At 45.1% G+C, this 20,716-nt stretch overlaps 1 non-coding gene across 1 annotated transcript; it reads right to left on the reverse strand.

The window, feature by feature from the left end:
• Positions 1–17,335: 17,335 nt before the first annotated feature.
• On the reverse strand, positions 17,336–17,473 carry LOC114813482. The gene has a single exon (XR_003761199.1). It is a non-coding gene; the product is annotated as a small nucleolar RNA SNORA7 (small nucleolar RNA).
• Between the last annotated feature and the right edge of the window lie 3,243 nt (positions 17,474–20,716).

Below are 20,716 nucleotides of genomic sequence, written 5' to 3' on the forward strand. Positions count from 1 at the left end.
GCTATACTACGCATCACCTCCTGACTGAATTAATATAACTGCCTCTAATAATAATAATGTTAGTATTTGTTAAGCGCTTACTATGTGCAGAGCACTGTTCTAAGCGCTGGGGTAGATATAGGGTAATCAGGTTGTCCCACGTGAGGCTCACAGTTAATCCCCAATTTACAGATGAGGCAATTGAGGCACAGAGAAGTTAAGTGACTTGCCCACAGTCACACAGCTGTCAAGTGGCTGAGCCAGGATTTGAACCCATGACCTCTGACTCCCAAGCCCGGGCTCTTTCCACTGAGCCACGCTGCTTCTCTACTGCTCTCCCTGTATCTAAAACTCTTCCTGCTTCTCCATATAGCTGTATTTATCCCTTCTGAAATGTCAATTGAAAAAACATCATTTCTTAGATTTTTTTAATGGTATTAGTTAAGCACTTATTATGTGCCAGTCACTGTAATAAGTGTCAGGTAGCAATACAAACTAATCGAGTTGGATACAGTCCATGTCCAACATGGGGCTCACAGTCTTAATCCCATTTTACAAAGGCGGTAACTGAGGCACAGAGAATTTAAGTGACTTTCCCAAGATCACACAGCAGACAACTGGCAGAGCAAATATTAGAACCCAGGCCCATGCTGTATCTACTAGGCCACACTGCTTTTCTAGATTTCCAGATTGCTCCTGATCTGATTACCTTGTCTCTACCCTGTCATTTTGCCTATGATAAGCACTTTTTAAATACCATTACAAAAATCTCCCATTTTTCCCTATTTTTCTCATATAAAACATAAAAATAAAACCCTTAACCACTGGCTTCAAAGCTGTCATCATCTGTCTCCCTCTTACCAATCACTCCTCTTTTTAGGATGCTTCACCTTGAGCTTTTCAAGCTTCCCAAACAAAGCTTCTAACTGTATCTTGCTCGTCACTTTTCCATCTCTGACCTACTTTTTACAGCTTCCTGCTTTATGGAATTTTCTTCCACTGCTATTTTGCCAAATCATATCCCTCCCCTCCTTTAAAACCCTTCTAAAAAATAACGGTGACCAGAAGATCACTCCCCATCTTTCTGGTCATGTCACCCCATTTTAGTCCTCAGGATCACATCTATTTTGACATTGACTGCTTACTTGTTTTACTCTCTTACCCATCATATATTTGGCAATCCGTGTCCCCTTGTCTCCCCTCTTCTGCCCCCTCCCCACAGCCTTAGACTGTAAGCTCCACAAAGGCAAGGACCATATCCAGAGTGCTGTGTGACCTTGGGCAAGTGACTTACTTCTCTGTGCCTCAGTTTCCTCATTGGTAAAGTGGGGATTAAGTGCTTCTTCTCCCTCTCTAGGCTTTGAGACCTATGTGGGGCAGGATCAATAAGCCCCTTGTGAGCAGGGATTGTCTCTACTGCTGAATTGTACTTTCCAAGCACTTAGTACAGTGCTCTGCACACAGTAAGAGCTCAATAAATACAACTGAATGTATAATATTTAGTGAGTGCTTACTGTGTGCAGAGCACTGTACTAAGCACTGGGAACGTACAATATAACAGTTGGTAGACACAGTCCCTCCTAACAACAAGAATGAGGAATGAGAAGCAGCGTGGCTTAGTGGCAAGAGCACGGGCTTGGGAGTCAGAGGTCGTGGGTTCTAATCCTGCTCCACCACTTGTCAGCTGTGTGACCTTGGGCAAATCACTAATTTCTCTGTGCCTCAGTTACCTCATCTGTAAAATGTGGATGAAGACTGAGCCCCATGTGGGAAAACCTGATTACCTTGTATCTACCCCAGTGCTTAGAACAGTGCTTGGCCTGTAGTAAGCACTTAAATACTAACATGATTATTATTATCCAACCCAATTAACATATATCTACCCCAGCACTTGGTTTAGTATTTTGCACACAATAAGCACTTTATTATTATATCTTCCCCTAAGAGCTAGTACAGTGCTCTGTGCTATAGTAAATGCTTAATAAGTGCTGTTGATGGTGGAGGTGTTATTAACGCGTTTGCATTGAACACTGCTTTGTATTCATTTTACAGGGTATGAAAGAGTTCTTAGCTCTTGACCTGGATAAGCACAATTCCTGGAATGGAATATACAATCAATAACAAAAGGCAGTTTATACAGACAGATTGTAAAAAGGCACACAGTTGCTGCTTTCCTTCATCAAATCATGGCAGGACAGGAAACAGCTTTAAGAAAATGTCATCTGACAGTAACAGAAACAAAAACAACATTAAGGAAGGAATAATGGCAAGGTTGCTGTCAAAACCCTCACTCTGTGTGGGGAGAGAAATCAAAACTGTCAGGCTTAAATGGTGGAATAAAGACCAGGAACAAAAATAGAGAGAGAGAGACATCATGCCCGGAAACCCAAGTATATCTCTTGCGAGAGAGAAGGACAGAAACTTTGGATTTAGTATTCAAGAGTGACTTTGCTATTACCTCGGGAAATAGAGTTAGAAAAAGCTTTATTAAGGGCCTGCAGGAAAAGGAGGCTTTCATTTTGCAAACCAAAACTGAACACAAAATGGTAAAAGAAGTAATTCCTTAACTTGGCCTGAAGCCTGAATCTCAAATAAAACCCAAACCAATGTTCTTAATGTCTCTGACAGAGTCAGTCAGGGACAGCTAGAATAGGCTGGACATTAAGAATAAGGATCTTCAACTCACGCCTTGTTTCCGGTTACTGCTGTGCTGTCAGAAGGCCTGCATTTGGCAGGAAGAAGTGATAGAGAAATTCTGAAGTAGAAGGTTGAGAGAGATAAGACCACTTGAGACAGGGGGAGGTGAAACCACCCATGCTCTGGAGGGCACCTGCCTGCTCATGCTGCCTCCACTGTGCTTCAGGCTACCAGGAAGCAGCATGACACTGTGGATAGAGAAAGGGCCTGGGAGTCGGAAGGTCATGGGTTCTGATCCCAGCTCTGCCACTTGTCTGCTGTGTGACCTTGGTTAAGTCACTTCATTTCTCTGGGCGTCAGTTACCTCATCTGTAAAATGGGGATTAAGACTGTGAGCTCCATGCGGGACAGGGACTGTGTCCAACCCAATTTCCTTGTATCCATCCCAGTGCTTAGTATAGTGCCTGACACACAGTAAGTACTTAACAAATACCATAATTATTATTATTTAGCACATCACTATTAATAAAAGCAAGGTATTGCCTGACAGGCTTGGGCCTGCCATACTTTATAGAGGCCAGTCTGTCAATGGTGTACAAAGTGCTAACTATGTGCAGAGCACTGTACTAAGCGCTTAAGAGAGTAAAATACACCGGAGATGGTAGATGCAGTCCCTGCCCATAAGAAATGTACAGTCTAAAGGGGAAGACAGACATTAAAATAATTTCAGATATACACAAGTGCTGTAGAGCTAAGGGTGGGGTGAATATCAAGTGCCTTAGAAAACTCTTCACTATTGGCTTCAAAGCTCTCCATCACCTTGCCCCTCCTACCTCATCTCCCTTCTCTCCATCTACAGCCCACCCCGCACACTCCGCTCCTCTGCCGCTCATCTCCTCACTGTGCCTCGTTCTCACCTGTCCCGCCGTCGACCCCTGGTCCACGTCCTACGGCTGACCTGGAATGCCCTCCCTCCTCACATCCGCCAAACTAACTTTTTTCCCCTCTTCAAAGCCCTACTGAGGGCTCACCTCCTCCAGGAGGCCTTCCCAGACTGAGCCCTCCCTTTCCCTCTGCTACTCCTCTCCTCCCCATCACCCCTACTCCCTCCCTCTGCTCTACCTCCTTCCCCTCCCCACAGCACTTGTGTATATTTGTACATATTTATTACTCTATTTTATTAATGATGTGTATAGATCTATGATTCTATTTATCTATTTTGATGGTATTGATGTCTGTCTACTTGTTTTGTTGTCTGTCTCCCCCTTCTAGACTGTGAGCCCCTTGGTGGGTAGGGATTGTCTCTACCTGTTGCTGAATTGTATTTTCCAAGTGCTTAGTACAGTGCCCTGCACACAGTAAGCCCTCAATAAATACGATTGAATGAATGAATGAATGAATGAATAAAGATCCAAGTACAAAAGCAACACAGAAGGGAGAGGAAGTAGGGGGAGTGAGGGGCTAGTCAGGGAAGGATTTTGCAAGAGATGTAGTTTTTAATATGGTTTTGAAGGTGGGGAAGAGTGTAATAATGTTGGTATTTGTATTTGCAGAGCACTGTTCTAAGCGCTGGGGTAGATACAAGGTCATCAGGTTGTCCCAGGTGAGACTCACAGTCTTCATCCCCATTTTGCAGATGAGGTAACTGAGGCACAGAGAAGTTAAGTGACTTGCCCACAGTCACACAGCTCACAAGAATCCATGACCTCTGACTCCCAAGCCCGGGCTCTTTCCACTGAGCCACGCTGCTTCTTGAGGAATGGGGAGATGATGACTGAACTTTCTTTTAGAAAAATAATGGATAATGGACTAGTGTGGGGAGAAACAGATGGGAGGCAGGGAGGTCAGTTAAGAGGCTGATAGAGTAATCCAGACAGGATATGATAAGTGCTTGGGTCAATGTGGTAGCAATCTGGATGGAGAGGAAAGGCTATGTGAAGGTAGGACCAACAGGATTTGATTAAAGATTGAATATGCAGGTTGAATGAGAGTGATGAGTCAAAAATATGCCAAAATTATGGGCTTGTGAGACAAGGAGGATGGTGTTATTGTCTACAGTGATGGGAAAGACGGTGGGGCAGGGGACTGGTTTGGGGTGGGAAGATAAGGAGTTCTGTTTTGGACAAGTTTGAGGTGTCAGTGGGACATCCAAGTAGAGATGCCCTGAAGGCATTTGTGAGACTACAGAGAAGGTCAGGGGTGGAGAGGTAGATTTGGAATCATCCACACAGACATAATATGCATATATATATATATATATATATCCCTTCATATATAAAACAGGGATAAATAATTATGGTATTTGTTAAGCACTTACTGGGTGCCAGGTACCATTCTAAGTACTGGGATGGATGGACGCAAGCAAGTCAGGATGGACAAAATCCATGTCCCATGTGGGCCTCACAGTCTCAATCCCCATTTTACAGATGAGGAAACTGAGGCAGAGAGAAGTAAAGTAACTTGCCCAAGATCACACAGCAGACAAGTGGAGGAGTGGGGATTAGAACCCACAAACCTCTAACTCCCAGGCCCATCCTCTACCTACTATTAAGACTGTCCCACATGGAGCTCACAGGGACTGTGTCCAACCTGATTAGTTTGTATCTACCCCAGTACTTAGAACTGCTTGACACATAAGGAAGTGCTTAACAAACACCATCATTGCTATTAATAATAATAACCCTGAGAGAATTATGAGGAAAAGTTGGCTTGCAGAGGAAGAATCTTGTTTACCTGCTGAGTATAGGATTGCCAGAGCTATCAGTAACTTTACTTGATATTTGAGAGTTCCTGATTGGAGATGATCAGGAAATTGCTTCTGGAATACTCAGAGCAAGTAGTTGGTTTATACAAAGGTTTTTTCCTTATCGCTGGAAACAAACATTCCTAATCCAAAGAGCAAACAACTTGCTCTCTATTTGCTGAACAAAACCTGGAGTCTTTACTAATAGCATGCATTTGGACAAACTGAGTATTTTGTTACCTTACTGCCTTGCTGGAGAGAGTGAAGAAGAAGGTTGGAAGAAACAAAGTAGTGACTTGATTGTTGCATTTCTTCAACCTTTTTCACTGCCTACCCCATTTGCAAACCAGATTCCTGTTTTAATCCACCATCTTGGGGGAAGAAGGAAGGCAGAGATGTTGCCCAAATTGGGAGGGGGAGCAGGTGGAAGGGGTCTTGTTAGGAGCGAAGTAGGTACGGAGCAGGGAGTGTTCCCAATCAGCAGCTGCAGCTTGGCCTGGGTCAGAGAAAAGCCATAGCTGCAGCTGACTTCCTTTGTCCTTTCCCTTTGTGCTTCTCCATTCTAGTCAGAAGAATTCAGTATTGTGGCAGCCTGCCGCTATTCTTAGCTCGGGTTTGAACTCCAGAAGTAAGCTCAGCCCTAGGGAATTCCACCCCAGCCCACGATGGAAACCCTTGTTCCCACAGCCCCACCCTCAGCTCTCTCTTCCCGCTCCTGGTGGATTTATGTATAACTGCCCGGGGCAGAATTCCATGTGGCACATTAAGCAGGTGCTAAAATCAGCACAGGAGCAAGATGAGAAAGCAATTGACTTTTAATTGATTAGAACCTTTTTTTAAAACCGGCTGCGTTTTCTTTTTGATTGGGTCCCTGTATAACAAAGATCTCCCCCCTAGAAAACCCTACCAAGAATTTTGGACCCCTCTTCTTGACCCACCATAGCTGAGTCACTTGCCCAGAAGACCATTCATTCAATCGCACTTACTGAGCACTTACTATGTACAGAGACCGTACTAAGCGCTTGATAATAATAATATTTGTCAAGTGCTTACTATGTGCCAAGCACTGTTCTCAGCGCTGGGATAGATACAAAGTAATCAGGTTGCCCCACCTGTGGCAACCTCACAGTTTTAATCCCCATTTTACAGATGATGTAACTGAGGCACGGAGAAGTGAAGTGACTTGCCCAAGGTCACACAGCAGACAAGTGGTGGAGCCGGAATTAGAACCTACGACTTGTGACTCCCAAATTCGGATTCTTTCCACTAGGTGAATGTAGAGGTTTTTGTTTTGTCCTCTAATACTCCCTTAGTCCGGCCTCCCCTAGAGAGAAGCAACGTGGCTCAGTGGCAAGAACATGGGCTTGGGAGGCAGAGGTCGTGGGTTCTAATCCCAGTTCTGCCACTTGTCTGCTGTGTGACCTTGGGCAAGTCACTTAACTTCTCTGGGCTTCAGTTACCTCATCTGTAAAAGGGGAATTAAAACTGTGGGGCTGTGAGCCCCACGTGGGACAAGCTACTTACCTTGTATGTACCCCAGTGCTTAGAAGAGTACTTGGCACATAGTAATTGCTTAACAAATACCAGAATTATTGTTATTATGACCTAACATCTCTTGCCCTCAATTTCCTCATCTGTAAAGTGGGAATTAAATGCCTGTTCTCCTTTCTACTTGGACTGTGATCCCCATGTGAAACAGGGGATGTTCCTCCAACCAACAGTATCTACCCCAGTGCTCCTTACAGTGCTCGACACATAATAAACACTTTGGCCTAGCAGACAGAGCATAGGCCTGAGAGGACATGGGTTCTAATCCCTGGTTTGCCATTTGTTGGCTGTGTGACCTTGGGCAAGTCACTTCACTTCTCTATGTCTCAGTGACCTCATCTATAAAATGGGGATTATTATTAATAATAATAATAATGGTAAAGTAACAGTATTTGTTAAGTGAAGCAGCGTGGCTCAGTGGAAAGAGCACGGGCTTTGGAGTCAGGGCTCATGAGTTCGAATCCCAGCTCTGCCACTTGTCGGCTGTGTGACTGTGGGCAAGTCACTTCACTTCTCTGCGCCTCAGTTCCCTCATCTGTAAAATGGGGATTAAGACTGTGAGCCCCACGTGGGACAACCTGATTCCCCTATGTCTACCCCAGCACTTAGAACAGTGCTCGGCACATAGTAAGCGCTTAACAAATACCAACATTATTATTATTATGTGCCAAGTACTCTTCTGGGGTAGATATAAGGTAATCACGTTGTCCCATGTGGGGCTCGCAGTCTTAATCCCCATTTTACAGATGAGGTAACTGAGGCACAGAGAAGTTAAATTGCTTACCCAAGGTCAAACAGCAGATAAGTGGCAGAGCTGGGATTAGAACTCACATCTTCTGACTCCCAAGCCTGTGCTCTTTCTACTGAGCCAAGCTGCTTCTCTTAAGATTAAAACTGTGAATCCCATGTGGGACACGGACTGTGTCCAGCTAGATTACTTTATCTACCCCAGCATTTAGAACTGTGCCTGGCACACAGTAAGCATTAAAAAATACTATTAAAAAAATACCAAAGTAAAATAATAAGTCAGAAGGGGTAGACAACCCCAGCAACCAACCTTCCAGCTCCTATCTTCAGCAAGGCTTTCCAGGGCTTTTCCAGGTTGAAGCACTCCACAGGGTCAGCTACTCCTGTAGCTCTCTCTATGCAGAGGACAGGCTAGCTCCCTGCCCTAATGAAGCCACCTTTCTTTGGTGCCCCTGATCCGGAGAAGAACCTCCAAACTACTAATCTGGAGAGCATGGGGAAACTGGGATTTTGTTTACAACTTTAATCATTACTATGGTATGCAATAAGTGCTTATTCAACCACTATTTTAAGCACTCGGGTAGATACAAGTTTATCAGGTTGGACACAGTCCCTGTCCCACATGGGGCATTTTTCATTTTACAGATGAGGAAACTGAGGCACAGAGAAGATGAATGACTGCCCAAGGTCACACAGCAAGCTGTTGGTAGAGTCAGTATTAGAACCCAGGTCCCCTGACTCCCAGGTCCATGCTCTTTCCACTAGGACATGCTGCTTACCAATCAGTAGTGTTTATGAGTACCTACAGAGCAGTTAAACCTTGCTTCAGAAGGTGATGCACAAATAATGTGATCACAAGGGATCACATCACAAGGGATGTCATGATAATTTTCAATTGCCATAGTTCAAGTGGCATTTTCTGACCCAAACTCCTAAATAAAATCAGCATTTTCTGAATTGACTGAAGAGTGAGCCAGTGAGCCAGAGGCAATGAATGGATAACAGGAAAGGAGGTCAGTTGGATCAGACATTTTGGGATTGATTGGATCATCCATTTTCCAACAGAAGGCTTTCCTGATGCCTCTGTTGGATAGGGGCATCTGAACTATACATACTAAAGCATCTAGTAGTCAGCGGTCACAGGCAATATATATGGGGATACAATAAGCTTTTTATGCCTGGGGAAATTGAACCAGGAGTGAGAATGAGGAAAGTGAGAACCCTCTGTTGGCCTTCCCCACATTTAGCTAAAGAGCTTCCTGAGAACCACCTCCCTTGATTCTCTTGGGACTTCAGTTCCAACCCCAAGAATCTGGGAATAAAGTTTAGGAGCCACCCAGCTTCTGTGGCCATACTGGGGATACAGTTTATCTGGATTAGTGATTTATAAATGATTGACTGATATATTATCCCAGAATACTTCTGCTTGGTCTCACAAATAAGAAGATTCCCTCCCCTGTTCCTGGCAGTTTTTCTTTTCCCTCTCTCCCCTCACCCTGAGCGCTTCCTCCCCTCCTTCTGTTTCTCCAGTTCCTTCCAAGGGAAGCAGCATGGCCTAGTGAATAGACCACAGGCTTGGGAATCAGAATATCAAGCATTCTAATCCTGGTTCGGCCACTTGTTTGCTGTGTGGCCTTGGGCAAATCACTTCACTTCTCTGTGTCTCAATTACCTCATCTGTAAAATGGGGATTAAGACTGTGAGCCCCAGGTGGGACAGGGACTGCATCCAACCTAATTTGCTTGTATCCACCCCAGCGCTTAGTACATAGTAAGCACTTAAATACTATCATTATTATTATTATTATTCCACACACACACATTCCCTCCAACCCTTGACTTCTTTAAAAAAACTTTGCTCACCTGACACTGATTTCCTCCAGGCTTCCCTCCACATTCCTTCAGCTGGCTTAGCCCCTGTAACTAGTCCAGCTCTTTCTTGTTTTCACTTTAATTTTTTACTTTAGTGGAATGGTGGTGGCAAAGGCCTGGATCACTTCCCACCCATCTTCCACCCCAGCCCAGTTGTGTTCCCATCCCTGATACTGTGACCTAGGAAAGGAGAAGGGGGTTGGTGGGGATAATAGCAGCCTGATCCTCATCTACCCTTTGCTTTACAGAGTCTTTTGTGGTTTTTGCCAAGAGGAGCCTGGAGAAAATACCCGGAATAAGGCCAGGACCAGGATCTCTGTGTCTAAGACCTGGAGCCCTCCATCCAGGGGTCTTGCTGGGATCTTGCTTTTTCCTCTCCAACCAAACTACTACCACGTTAATCCAAGCTCTTGTTCTATCCCATCTTATTACTGTCTCAGCCTCCTTGCTGACCCCCTTGCCTCTTGTCTCTCCCCTCCAGGCCATACTTTGCTGCCTGGATCATTTTTTAGGAAAACATTCAGTCCATGTTTCCCCATGCCTCAAGAACGTCCACTGGTTGCTCATCCACCTGCATATCAAACAGAAACTCCTTACCATCACCTTTAAAGAACTCAATCACCTTACCCCCCCTACCTTACCTACTTTCCTACTGCAACCCAGCCCTCACATTTAGCTGCCCTATTGCTAACCTACTCACTGTACCTTGATCTCATCCATCTCACCGCTGACTTCTCACCCACATCCTGTCTCTGTCCTGGCATGCCCTCCCTCTTATATCTGACAGAGGATTGCTCTCCCCACCTTCAAAGCCTTATTGAAGGCACATCTCTTCCAAGAAGCCTTCCCTGACTATACCTTCCTTTCCTCTTCTCCCACTCCCTTCTGCCTCACTCTTGGATTTGCACCCTTTATTCACCCCTCCCTTAGCCCCACAGCACTTATGTACTTATCCATAACTACTCATATTAACATCTGTCTCCCTCTCTAATAATAATAATGTTGGTATTTGTTAAGTGCTTACTATGTGCAGAGCACTGTTCTAAGCACTGGGGTGTTCAGGGTAATCAGGTTGTCCCACATGAGACTCACAGTCTTGATCCCCATTTTACAGATGAGGTTACTGAGGCACAGAGAAGTTAAGTGACTTGCCCACAGTCACACAGCTGCCAAGTGGCAGTGTCGGGATTTGAACCCATGACCTCTGACTTCCAAGCCTGGGCTCTTCTGAGATCTAGATAGTAAGCTCATTATAGGAAGGGAATTTGTCTTCCAACTTTTGTTATATTGTAGCCTCCCAAAAGTTTAGTAGCTGCTCTGTGCACAGTCCAGGAGCAGAGCTGGGATTAGAACTCGTGTCTCCTGACTCCCAATCCCAGGCTCTTTCCACTAGGTCACACTGAATCTGTCTTCTTAAACTGAGTTTAGCCCCAGTGAGAGGTGCTTGGATCAAGATCCTGGAAACAAACTGATGGAGGAATTTAAACTTCTGACCAAGAGATGGAAAGTATCACCACCAAGAGACTTGCATTCACCTTCCTGCTAAGAATTTTTACCTCTTTTCTGGTGAACTGCTCCGTGGAAATAACAGGATAGCACTGAGACTCCTTAAAATGGGGGGGGGGAAAGATAGTGAGTGACACAAAACCCTGAAGAACTGATGTCGATGGGCCATTCCCTCAGCTTGGCTGTAAAAGCTAGAATGAGTTCATGCTGTAATTGGAAAGAGTGCTTCTAAAGTGACCTTTCCACCTGGTCTTCTGCCGATGGAGCTGCCATCACTGTTAATAATGTCCAGGATTGGTTCTGCCTGATCCAAGCCAATTATAATCACCCAGAGAGGGCTGCCAGGGCAGTCTTCCTGCCAATGAGGTCAGCTGATGTGTTTACATTTGAGTATTTGCCCAGTTTTATGGAGAGGAAAACTCCCATGTACCTCTAAAACTGCTTAACTCTTCAGCTTGGGTGTTGATGTCAAATCCCTTGAATGATATTTCCTTCCTCCTCATCTAACAGGGACACAGAGGCATTACCCAGTGGCTGCTTGGCAGATTGGAACTGGCAGCAGTGGAGTGTTTCTCAATGTGGGCAGAGCAAAACTCTTAAAGAGGGTCTTGGGTTTTGATATTTTGACTAAAAATAGTAAAGAGAAAGAGAGCTGGCGGGAGAATAATGTTTGCCTGTCACATTTATCACTGCCTTTTAGCAGAGAAATAGAATAGCCCTGGGGCCCCTCTGGGGAATAAGGAGAATTTTTGGTGGATTCCAGCAACCTAGGAGCCTCTTATGAATGCAGAGATTCCTTGTTATTAGTGTAAAGTTCTTCTATTCCAGATTCCTGAGGCTTGGTCAAAGCACAACCCAGATGTAAAACCACAAAGGAGCCCAGAGAACTGAAATACTTCTGCTTCAGGCTCATAGGTAGTAATAAATGTGTCAGAATTGTGCATTTCTTGTTGGTTGGGCTGTACTATCTTTCAGAACAGCTAATCCAGCATATTATTGGAGGTGATGCTAGAATACAACAGGAAAAAGGAGTTTAGGCTCCATTTCTCAATAAGCAAAGGGGCTGGTTTCTAGTGGTTTGACCTATATATTCCAGCAACGTCAGGGGCTGTTTCCTGGGTAGGATCTGCCTCTATTTCCTGGGTGAAGAAAACCTCCACCCTATTTAGGAGTGGCTGGTTGGGTTCAATTTATTCTCTTGTTTGCCAGAGGTCCTGAGGGTAATAATTATGGAAATTAATAATTACGGTATTTGTTAAGCACTTACTCTGTGCCAGATACTATACTAAGGACTGGGGTGGATACAATCAAATCACACTGGACCCAGTCCCTGTCCCATGTGGGATTCAGTCTCAATCCTTATTTTACAGATGAGGAAACTGAAGCACAAAAGTGAAGTGGTTTGCCCAAAGTCACACAGCAGACAAGTGGTGGAGCCGGGATTAGGACCCATGATCTTCTGATTCCCAGGTCTGTGCTCTTCTCACTATGCCATGCTGCTTCTCTGTTTCACCCAGCCTTGGGAACTGGCCCATCCATGTGGTAAGCTTACCTGTTAAACTCTATCACAATCACTGAACAAGGTATTAGCCAGGCAAATAGGGGTTTGAACTGGGGTTGGAAAATCATCTTTGGACTCCGGTCTTACTCTGAGTAAATACTTGTAAATACTGTGGAATGGATATTCTCTTTCCTCAAAAATGTTTACTGAAAATTTCATGGCTAATTCAAAGCAAAAAGCCTGGCCCCCACAGAGCCTCATTCCTCTCTTTAAATGACCACTGATTAAGAATCAGCAGAGTTCTAATTAGCCCAGAGTAGGTCAAAGGCTAGAGGCACTGCTGAAACAAACCCAAATTAAGGAGAGCAAGTCCCCGGAGAAAACAAAATCTGAGTTCCTACTAACTCTGTTGTACTCTCACGCACTTACTGCACATAAGTGGGCAATAATTGTTTGAGTTGTCCAGGACCAGAGCCGGCTGGCGAATTCTGTTAGCTGTCTCTTCCCCACTGACTGCATAGAATCGGATGTCTGGGTTCTTCAAACCTCTAGAGAGTCATTTGTTTAAATGACTTGTCTTGGATGTTTTAAGGAACATTTCTTAGTATGGGAGTTAGTGGATTCTTGCCAAAACTCTCCTGGAGGCACCAATTTGCTTTCAGGAGTAATGATTGTTGTCTTTTCTGGTTGGTCAGAATAGAAGCAACGTGGCTCAGTGGAAAGAGCATGGTTTTAGGAGTCAGAGGTCATGGGTTCTAATCCCAACTCTGCCACCTGTCAGCTGTGTCACTTTGGGCAAGTCACTTGATTTCTCGGTGCCTCAGTTACCTCATCTGTAAAATGGGGATTATGACTGTGAGCCTCACATGGGACAACCTGATTACCCTGTATCTACCCCAGCACTTAGAACAGTGCTTGCACATAGTAAGTGCTTATCAAATACCAACATTATTATTATTATTATGTACACTGATAGAGAAGTGACCTCAGATGGGGATCTGGCCAAGCTGATAGGGCAGGTGTGGTCAAACAATCAGTGGTATTTATCGAGTGTTTACCATGTGCCGGACACAGCTCTAAGTGCTTGGGAGAATACAGTACAATACAGGTGGTCGACAAGATCCCTGCTTATAAGGAATTTACAGACTAGAATGGGGAACCAGCATTAAAATAAATTACTTATAGGAGAAATGGAGGGGAAATGTACATAAGTGCTTTTGAAGCTGGGGATGGTCACACCCATGGATCTGCCAGACACATAGTGGCTGTGAATTCACAACCTACTCACTGTGTTGCACTCTCTTTTCTCTCACTTTTGAAAGCTTGCTCAGTCCTTCCTTCTGTCTAAAACTCCCTCCCCCATCATATCCAGCAATTAACAATACTAATTAGTCTTATTCCCTTCCCTGACCAACCTCTCATCCCTCCACTCTTTTCCCCTATACTATTGCTTCGCTATGTACTTGAATCCTCACCCCCTAAGCGCTTAAATGCTCATTCCATATCTTCGCAACACTTATGTATATATCCCTAGCCCCATGAAGGATGGACAGAGACCTGTGTACTCTCTCTTAGCACTTAGTACTCTGCACAGAGTAAGTGCTTAATTCATACTACTGCTTACACTCTGTAGCTTTCCCCTATCTGTGATTTGTTTTCATGTCTGTCTCGACTAGATTTTAAACTTCTCTTGGTCAGGGATTGTGTCTATTAACTCTATTGTACTTTCTCAAGTACCTCAGTGCTTTGCACACAGTATGTGCTCAGTAAATACTACTGAATGACTGAATTACAGCCCAGAAGGACAACCTGTCATGGGCAGCCTTGCCAGTGGCGATTTCTCTGCATTTGCTAGTAATGCATCACCAGACTAAATACATCCTGACCCCCATTAGCTCCATTCTTTCCTCCAGTTTTAAGACTGTTTCATAGGGTGAACATTCTAAAATTGCTTGAGTTTGGCACCTCTAGAATGTAAGATTGTTGAGGGCAAGGAATGTGGCTGTTATATTGTTGTACTCTCCCAAGCGCTTAGTACAGTGCTCTGCACACACATAGTAAGCGCTCAATAAATATTAGTGACTGACTTGGGAGAGGGCTACTCTGCCTGAAGAATCACCAATCCAGGCACCCTCTCTTGCCCTCATTTCTGACTCACTTGAGCTGCATTTGGTTACACCTGAAGGTTGGGCAGTGACCTACCTCACTGGTGCCTGTTGGAAATGGGAGGGGTTGGTGGGAGTAGGGATTTTAAGGCCCCTCTCCCTTGCCTTGTTTCTGTGGGACCCTCACCTCCCCAGGATAGGGTACTTCCTTGCTGAAGTTCCTCCCTTCTCTCTTTCTACCGCCCACCCCGCACGCTCCGCTCCTCCGCCGCCCACCTCTTCACCGTCCCTCGGTCTCGCCTATCCCGCTGTCGACCCCCGGGCCACGTCCTCCCACGGTCCTGGAACGCTCTCCCTCCTCACCTCCGCCAAACTGATTCTCTTCCCCTCTTCAAAACCCTACTTAAAACTCACCTCCTCCAAGAGGCCTTCCCAGACTGAGCTCCTCTTCTCCCTCTACTCCCTCTACCACCCCCCCTTCACCTCTCCGCAGCTTAACCCTCTTTTCCCCCCATTTCCCTCTGCTCCTCCTCCTCTCCCTTCCCATCCCCTCAGCACTGTACTCGTCTGCTCAACTGTATATATTTATTACCCTATTTATTTTGTTAATGAAATGTACATCGCCTTGATTCTATTTAGTTGCCATTGTTTTTACGAGATGTTCTTCCCCTTGACTCTATTTATTGCCATTGTTCTTGTCTGTCCGTCTCCCCCGATTAAACTGTAAGCCCGTCAAACGGCAGGGACTGTCCCTCTCTGTTGCCTTGTTCATTCCAAGCGCTTAGTACAGTGCTCTGCACATAGTAAGCGCTCAATAAATACTATTGAATGAATGAATGAATGAAAGTTCCCAGGATCGGGTGGTCCTCAAAAGGGAAGGAGGTGTCTCCAGAATCACGTTACCTCTACTAATAATCACCATAACAATGATGGCATTAACTGTTTCTTATTTGCCAAAGCGCTGGGCCAAGTGCTGGGGAAGATGTGGATAATCAGATCAGATTGGTTTCTGCCCAGCTACCATCTAAAAGATGGGGGTGAGCAAGGAATTTATCCCGAGTTATATTGTACTCTCCCAAGAACTTAGTACAGTGATCTGAGCACAGTTATTGCTCAATAAATATGATTGTGTTCCTTTTTTTTTCAGATGAGGAAACTGAAACCCAGAGAGGGCCTTCCCAGACTGAGCCCTCCCTTTTCCTCTGCTCCTCCTCCCCTCCCCATTGCCCCTTCTCCCTCCCTCTGCTCTACCCGCTTCCCTTCCCCACAGCACTTGTATATAGATGTGCATATTTATTGCTCTATTTATTTTATTAATGATGTGCATTTATCTATGGTTCTATTTCTCTATTTTCATGGTAGTGATGCCTGTCTACTTGTTTTGTTTTGTTGTCTGTCTCCCCCTTCTAGACTGTGAGCTGGTTGTTGGGTAGGGATTGTCTCTATCTGTTGTCGAATTGTACTTCTCAAGAGCTTAGTACAGTGCTCTGCACCCAGTAAGCTCTCAATAAATATGATTGAATGAATGAATGAACTTACCCAAAGTCTCCCAGCGGACCAGTGGCAGAGCTGGGAGGAGAGTCCAGTCTCCTGACTGCCAATCCTATGCTCATTCCAGTCGACCACTCTGGGGCAGATTTCACCACTGTAGCTGGTCCCTATCTGAAAATGACAGAAACAGAGCTGTGGAACCTGGTCCTGGGAGCTGGAAGCCCAGTCCTAGAACCCAGAGCCCTAGGGGGCGGGACCCAGCCTGTGCAAGACTCTCTCTCATAGATTTGGCAATTGTTTCAGAGTGTTTTCCCTCAGGTTGGGCAGTGGCATCTGAACTAGAATTTATATCTAATGATTAGTTGCTGACAGTCGTAACTGCTACTCCTCACAGGGCCTGGGTTTTGTCATATAAACAATCTCAGCCCTTACAAAGACCTAGATTCCCTCCAGCACCCCGGACCTCCGTTATTGGCTAAAGGCCAAAGTAAATAACATCCCCAAATCCTGGCCCCGTGTCTGCATAGTCTTGACATTCCAGATGACCTAGAGCCAAAATCAGATATTTCTTGTCTAGTTTTATGCTGTCGAGTTGTCTCTGACCCATAGTGACACCATGGACACATCTCTCCCAGAACTCCCCACTTCAACCTGCAATCATTCTGGTAGTTGAAGCAGAGTGGCTTAGTGGAAAGAGCATGGACTTGGGAGTCAGAGGTCATGGGTTCTAATCCAGGCTCCGCCACCTGTCAGCTGTGTGACTTTGGGCAAGTCACTTCACTTCTCTTTGTCCCAGTTACCTCATCTGTAAAATGGGGATTAAGACTGTGAGGCCCACATGTGACTGTGGGCAAGTCACTTAACTTCTCTGTGCCTCAGTTACCTCATCTGTAAAATGGGGATTAAGACTGTGAGCCTCACATGGGACAGCCTGATTACCCTGTATCTACCCCAGTGCTTAAAACAGTGCTCTGCACATAGTAAGTGCTTAACAAATACCAACATTATTATTACCTTGTGTCTACCCCAGTGCTTAGCACATAGAAAGCACTTAATATCATCATCATCATTATTATTAGTGTATCCATAGAGTTTTCTTGGTAAAAATACAGAAGTGGTTTACCACTGCCTCCTTCCGCACCGTAAACTTGAGTCTCCGCCCTCGATTCTGTCCCATGCCACTGCTGCCCAGCACAGGTGAGTTTTGACTTGTAGCGGATTGTCTTCCACTTGCTAGCCACTGCCCAAGCTAGGAATGGAATGGGTATGCCTCGGCTTGACTCTCCCTCCCGTAGTTGAGACTGGTAAACTACTGGAAACCCTCCAGATGCAACCCTGAGAGGGGCAGTTATTTTTAGACGACCTTAAACTAAGCCCCTCTTCCTCTGATCAGCAAGCAAGAGGAGGTCTCAACGCCCATTCTTCTTCCCCTCCTCCATGTTTCAGGGCACTGGCTCCAGGGGGAGGAGATGACTGCCGTCAGCTGGAGTTGACTTTCTCACCGAGGGCAGGCCCAGCTCCGTGTGTTCTCCACCACCTTCATGGCTTCCTTAGGAGGGACATGAGCGTCAACCTAGGCTTGCTATTTCGAGTGGCTTATTTATCAGCTCACCACAGCTCACCAGGTTCCATGACTGGAAGATTAAAACACGATGAAGCGTTCATCTCTCAGCTCTCCCCTTCTTCAGGAAAAACACCTCAAAATCAGGGTGGAACTATATCTTTGTCTTGAAAATATGGTTTTTAATTTAAATGCAAATGGAGCTCTGTGGTCTGCAGATTCCTTGCCCTGCTGTGGAGGGTGATTAAGCAAGATCTCTTCCTCTGTGGCAGCAGTGGTGGGGCATGCCGTTGGGCCAGTTCTTCCTGGCTGTGTTTCTCTTCAGTTAATTAAAATTTTGTTAAGGCTTCCAGACTGTCCCTGCTCACACCCGGTGGCGTCTCTGAAGACCTGGGGCAGGATCAGGATTTGCAGGAGCAGGATGGGGATGGAGAGATTAGGGAATCTTGAATCTTGAGAACTAAGACTGTAAATTCACAAACTGTAAGCTCCTCCCTCTAAACTGACTGTAAGCACCGTGTCTGCAGGAATCGTGACTCCTGGCTCTGCTGTATTGTATGCACTCTCCCAAGCCTTTAATACAGTGTTCTGCATGTCATGGTGTAGTGGATAGAGTACAGGCCTGGGAGTCACAAGGTCATGGGTTCTAATGCTGCTTCTGCCACATGTCTGCTGGGGGTCCTTGGATAAGTCACTTCACTTCTCTGTGCCTCTATTACCTCATCGGTAAAATGGGGATTAAGACTGTGAGCCCCACGTGGGACAACCTGATAACCTCGAATCTACCCCAGTGCTTAAAACAGTGCTTGGCACATAGTAAGTGCTTAACACTATCAATATAATAATAATTATTATTTTATTAAAGTGTTCAATACATACCACTGATTTATTGATTAATTAATTGATTAACAGAGGTATGATGAGCCCCACTGCTAGCCTCTCCCTTCTGGGGAGCACCACGTCTGAAGTTCAGAGACAGGTAGTCTCCTCCCCTCCACAACCCCAGGCTGGCCTAAATCTGTATCAGAGGGGATTTACAATGATTGTCCTTTGACAATAAACATGAATAGAATTCAAAGCAATTCCCCTACAGATATAATGCTACATCTGTGACTTTTACAGGGTATGTGAAACATTTTGTGGAAGTAACGTGTAAACTTACCCAAGCATTTATTTCTGTGATTTTTTTTTCCAGAAATGACTTGCCCAAGTAACGGGGTGAGTTAAAGCTTCCCATTTTGGAAAATCTGCCCCCACTGGGAAGGGGATCAAAAATTGTCCTAGCAATCCAAACCCTCCACCAACCCACTGAACCCCCAAGAAAGTATGCTTATTGTGGTGGGTGCTCTTGTTTACCTTCCATGCAGCAATCCCCCCACCCTCCTTATTCCCTGCAGCTGCTGCTAGGTCACTCAGGCTTTAGTTACAAAATAGTTCATTTTTTGCTGATTAACTTTTAATATGGGTTGTGAGTTCTAATCTAACTGCACCTCTGGCCTTGGAGCATCACTCTACTTAGGTGCCCTGCCTTGGTTTCCCTTTTAGAGTATTAATGAAAAGGGTTGGACAATATTTGATCAGTATTGGACCTCAAAAATGACTGTGTATTGCAGAAAAGAAGTCAACCAGGGTAGAAATTGATAATGATGGTATTTATCAAGTGCTTACTATGTGCCAAATGCAGTAGTACTATGCCCTGGATTAGATACAAGATAATTCCTTCTCCCAGTCTGAGGGAGGTAGAGCAGGTTCCTCATCCCTACTTTACAGGTGAGGAAACTGAGGTAAAGAGAGGTTAAGTGACTTGTCCAAGGTCACAGAGCAGCAATGCAGCAGGTCTCCTGACTCCCAATCCTGGGCTCTTCCCACTAGGCAATTACTTTATACAAGGTGATTCTATTTATTGCTATTGTTATAGTCTGTCTCCCCTGATTAGACTGTAAACCCGTCAAAGGGCAGGGACTGTCTCTATCTGTTACCGATTTGTACATTCCAAGCACTTAGTACAGTGCTCTGCACATAGTAAGCGCTCAATTAATACTATTGAATGAATGAAAGGTGACCTCCCCTTTCCTAGGCTACTCCAAGCCAGCTGGATCCAGCCCAATGCATCTCATTCCCATTCTCCTTCCCGGGGTCTCCCACTGAGAAGCGACAACCAACCTTAGTGGGCCATTGGCCCCAGATGGGCTCTGGGAGAAGCCCTCTTAATCAATCAATCATATTTCATCCATCAACCAATCCTATTTCTTGAGCACTTGCTGTGTGCAGAGCACTGTACTAAGCACTTGGGAAAATACAATACAACGGAATTGGTAGACACATTCCCTGCCCACAACAAGCTCACAGTCTAGCAGAGGAGACAAACACTTATAGAAATAAATTATGAATATGTACATAATAACTGCGGTATTTCTGAAGCACTTACTATGTGCCAAGCATTGAACCAAGGGGTAGGGTAGATACAAGCAAATCGAGTGGAACATAGACCCTGTCCCACATGAGGTTTTAGACTCTTTAGACTGTGAGCCCGTTAGTGGGCAGGGATTGTCTCTATCTGTTGGTGAATTGTATATTCCAAACACTTAGTACAGTGCTTTGCACATAGTAAGCGCTCAGTAAATACTATTGAATGAATGAGGCTCACAGTCTCAATCCCCATTTTACAGATGAGGTAACTGAGGCACAGAGAAGTTTAATAATAATAATTATGGTATTTAGGTGCTTACTATATGCCAAGCACCGTTGTCCAAGGTCACATAGGCAATTGGCAGAGCCAGGATTAGATCCCAGGTCCTTCTGACTCCCAGGCCCGTGCTCTCTCCACTAGGCCATGTTGCTTCTCCCCATAAGTGCTGAGGGGTGGGGGTGGGCGAATAAAAGGAGCAAATCTGGTGACACAGAAGGAAATGAGGGTTTTAGTCAGGGAAGCCCTTCTTCCTACCCTCCTGAAAGGGACTTCACAGGCTTACAAGTGTCACCACTCTTGGCCCTGTAGTCAACTGGCAGCCCTTCAGCTCGACTCCT

The sequence above is a fragment of the Ornithorhynchus anatinus genome, chromosome 7 (assembly GCF_004115215.2).
Source record: "Ornithorhynchus anatinus isolate Pmale09 chromosome 7, mOrnAna1.pri.v4, whole genome shotgun sequence".
Lineage (NCBI taxonomy): Eukaryota > Metazoa > Chordata > Mammalia > Monotremata > Ornithorhynchidae > Ornithorhynchus > Ornithorhynchus anatinus.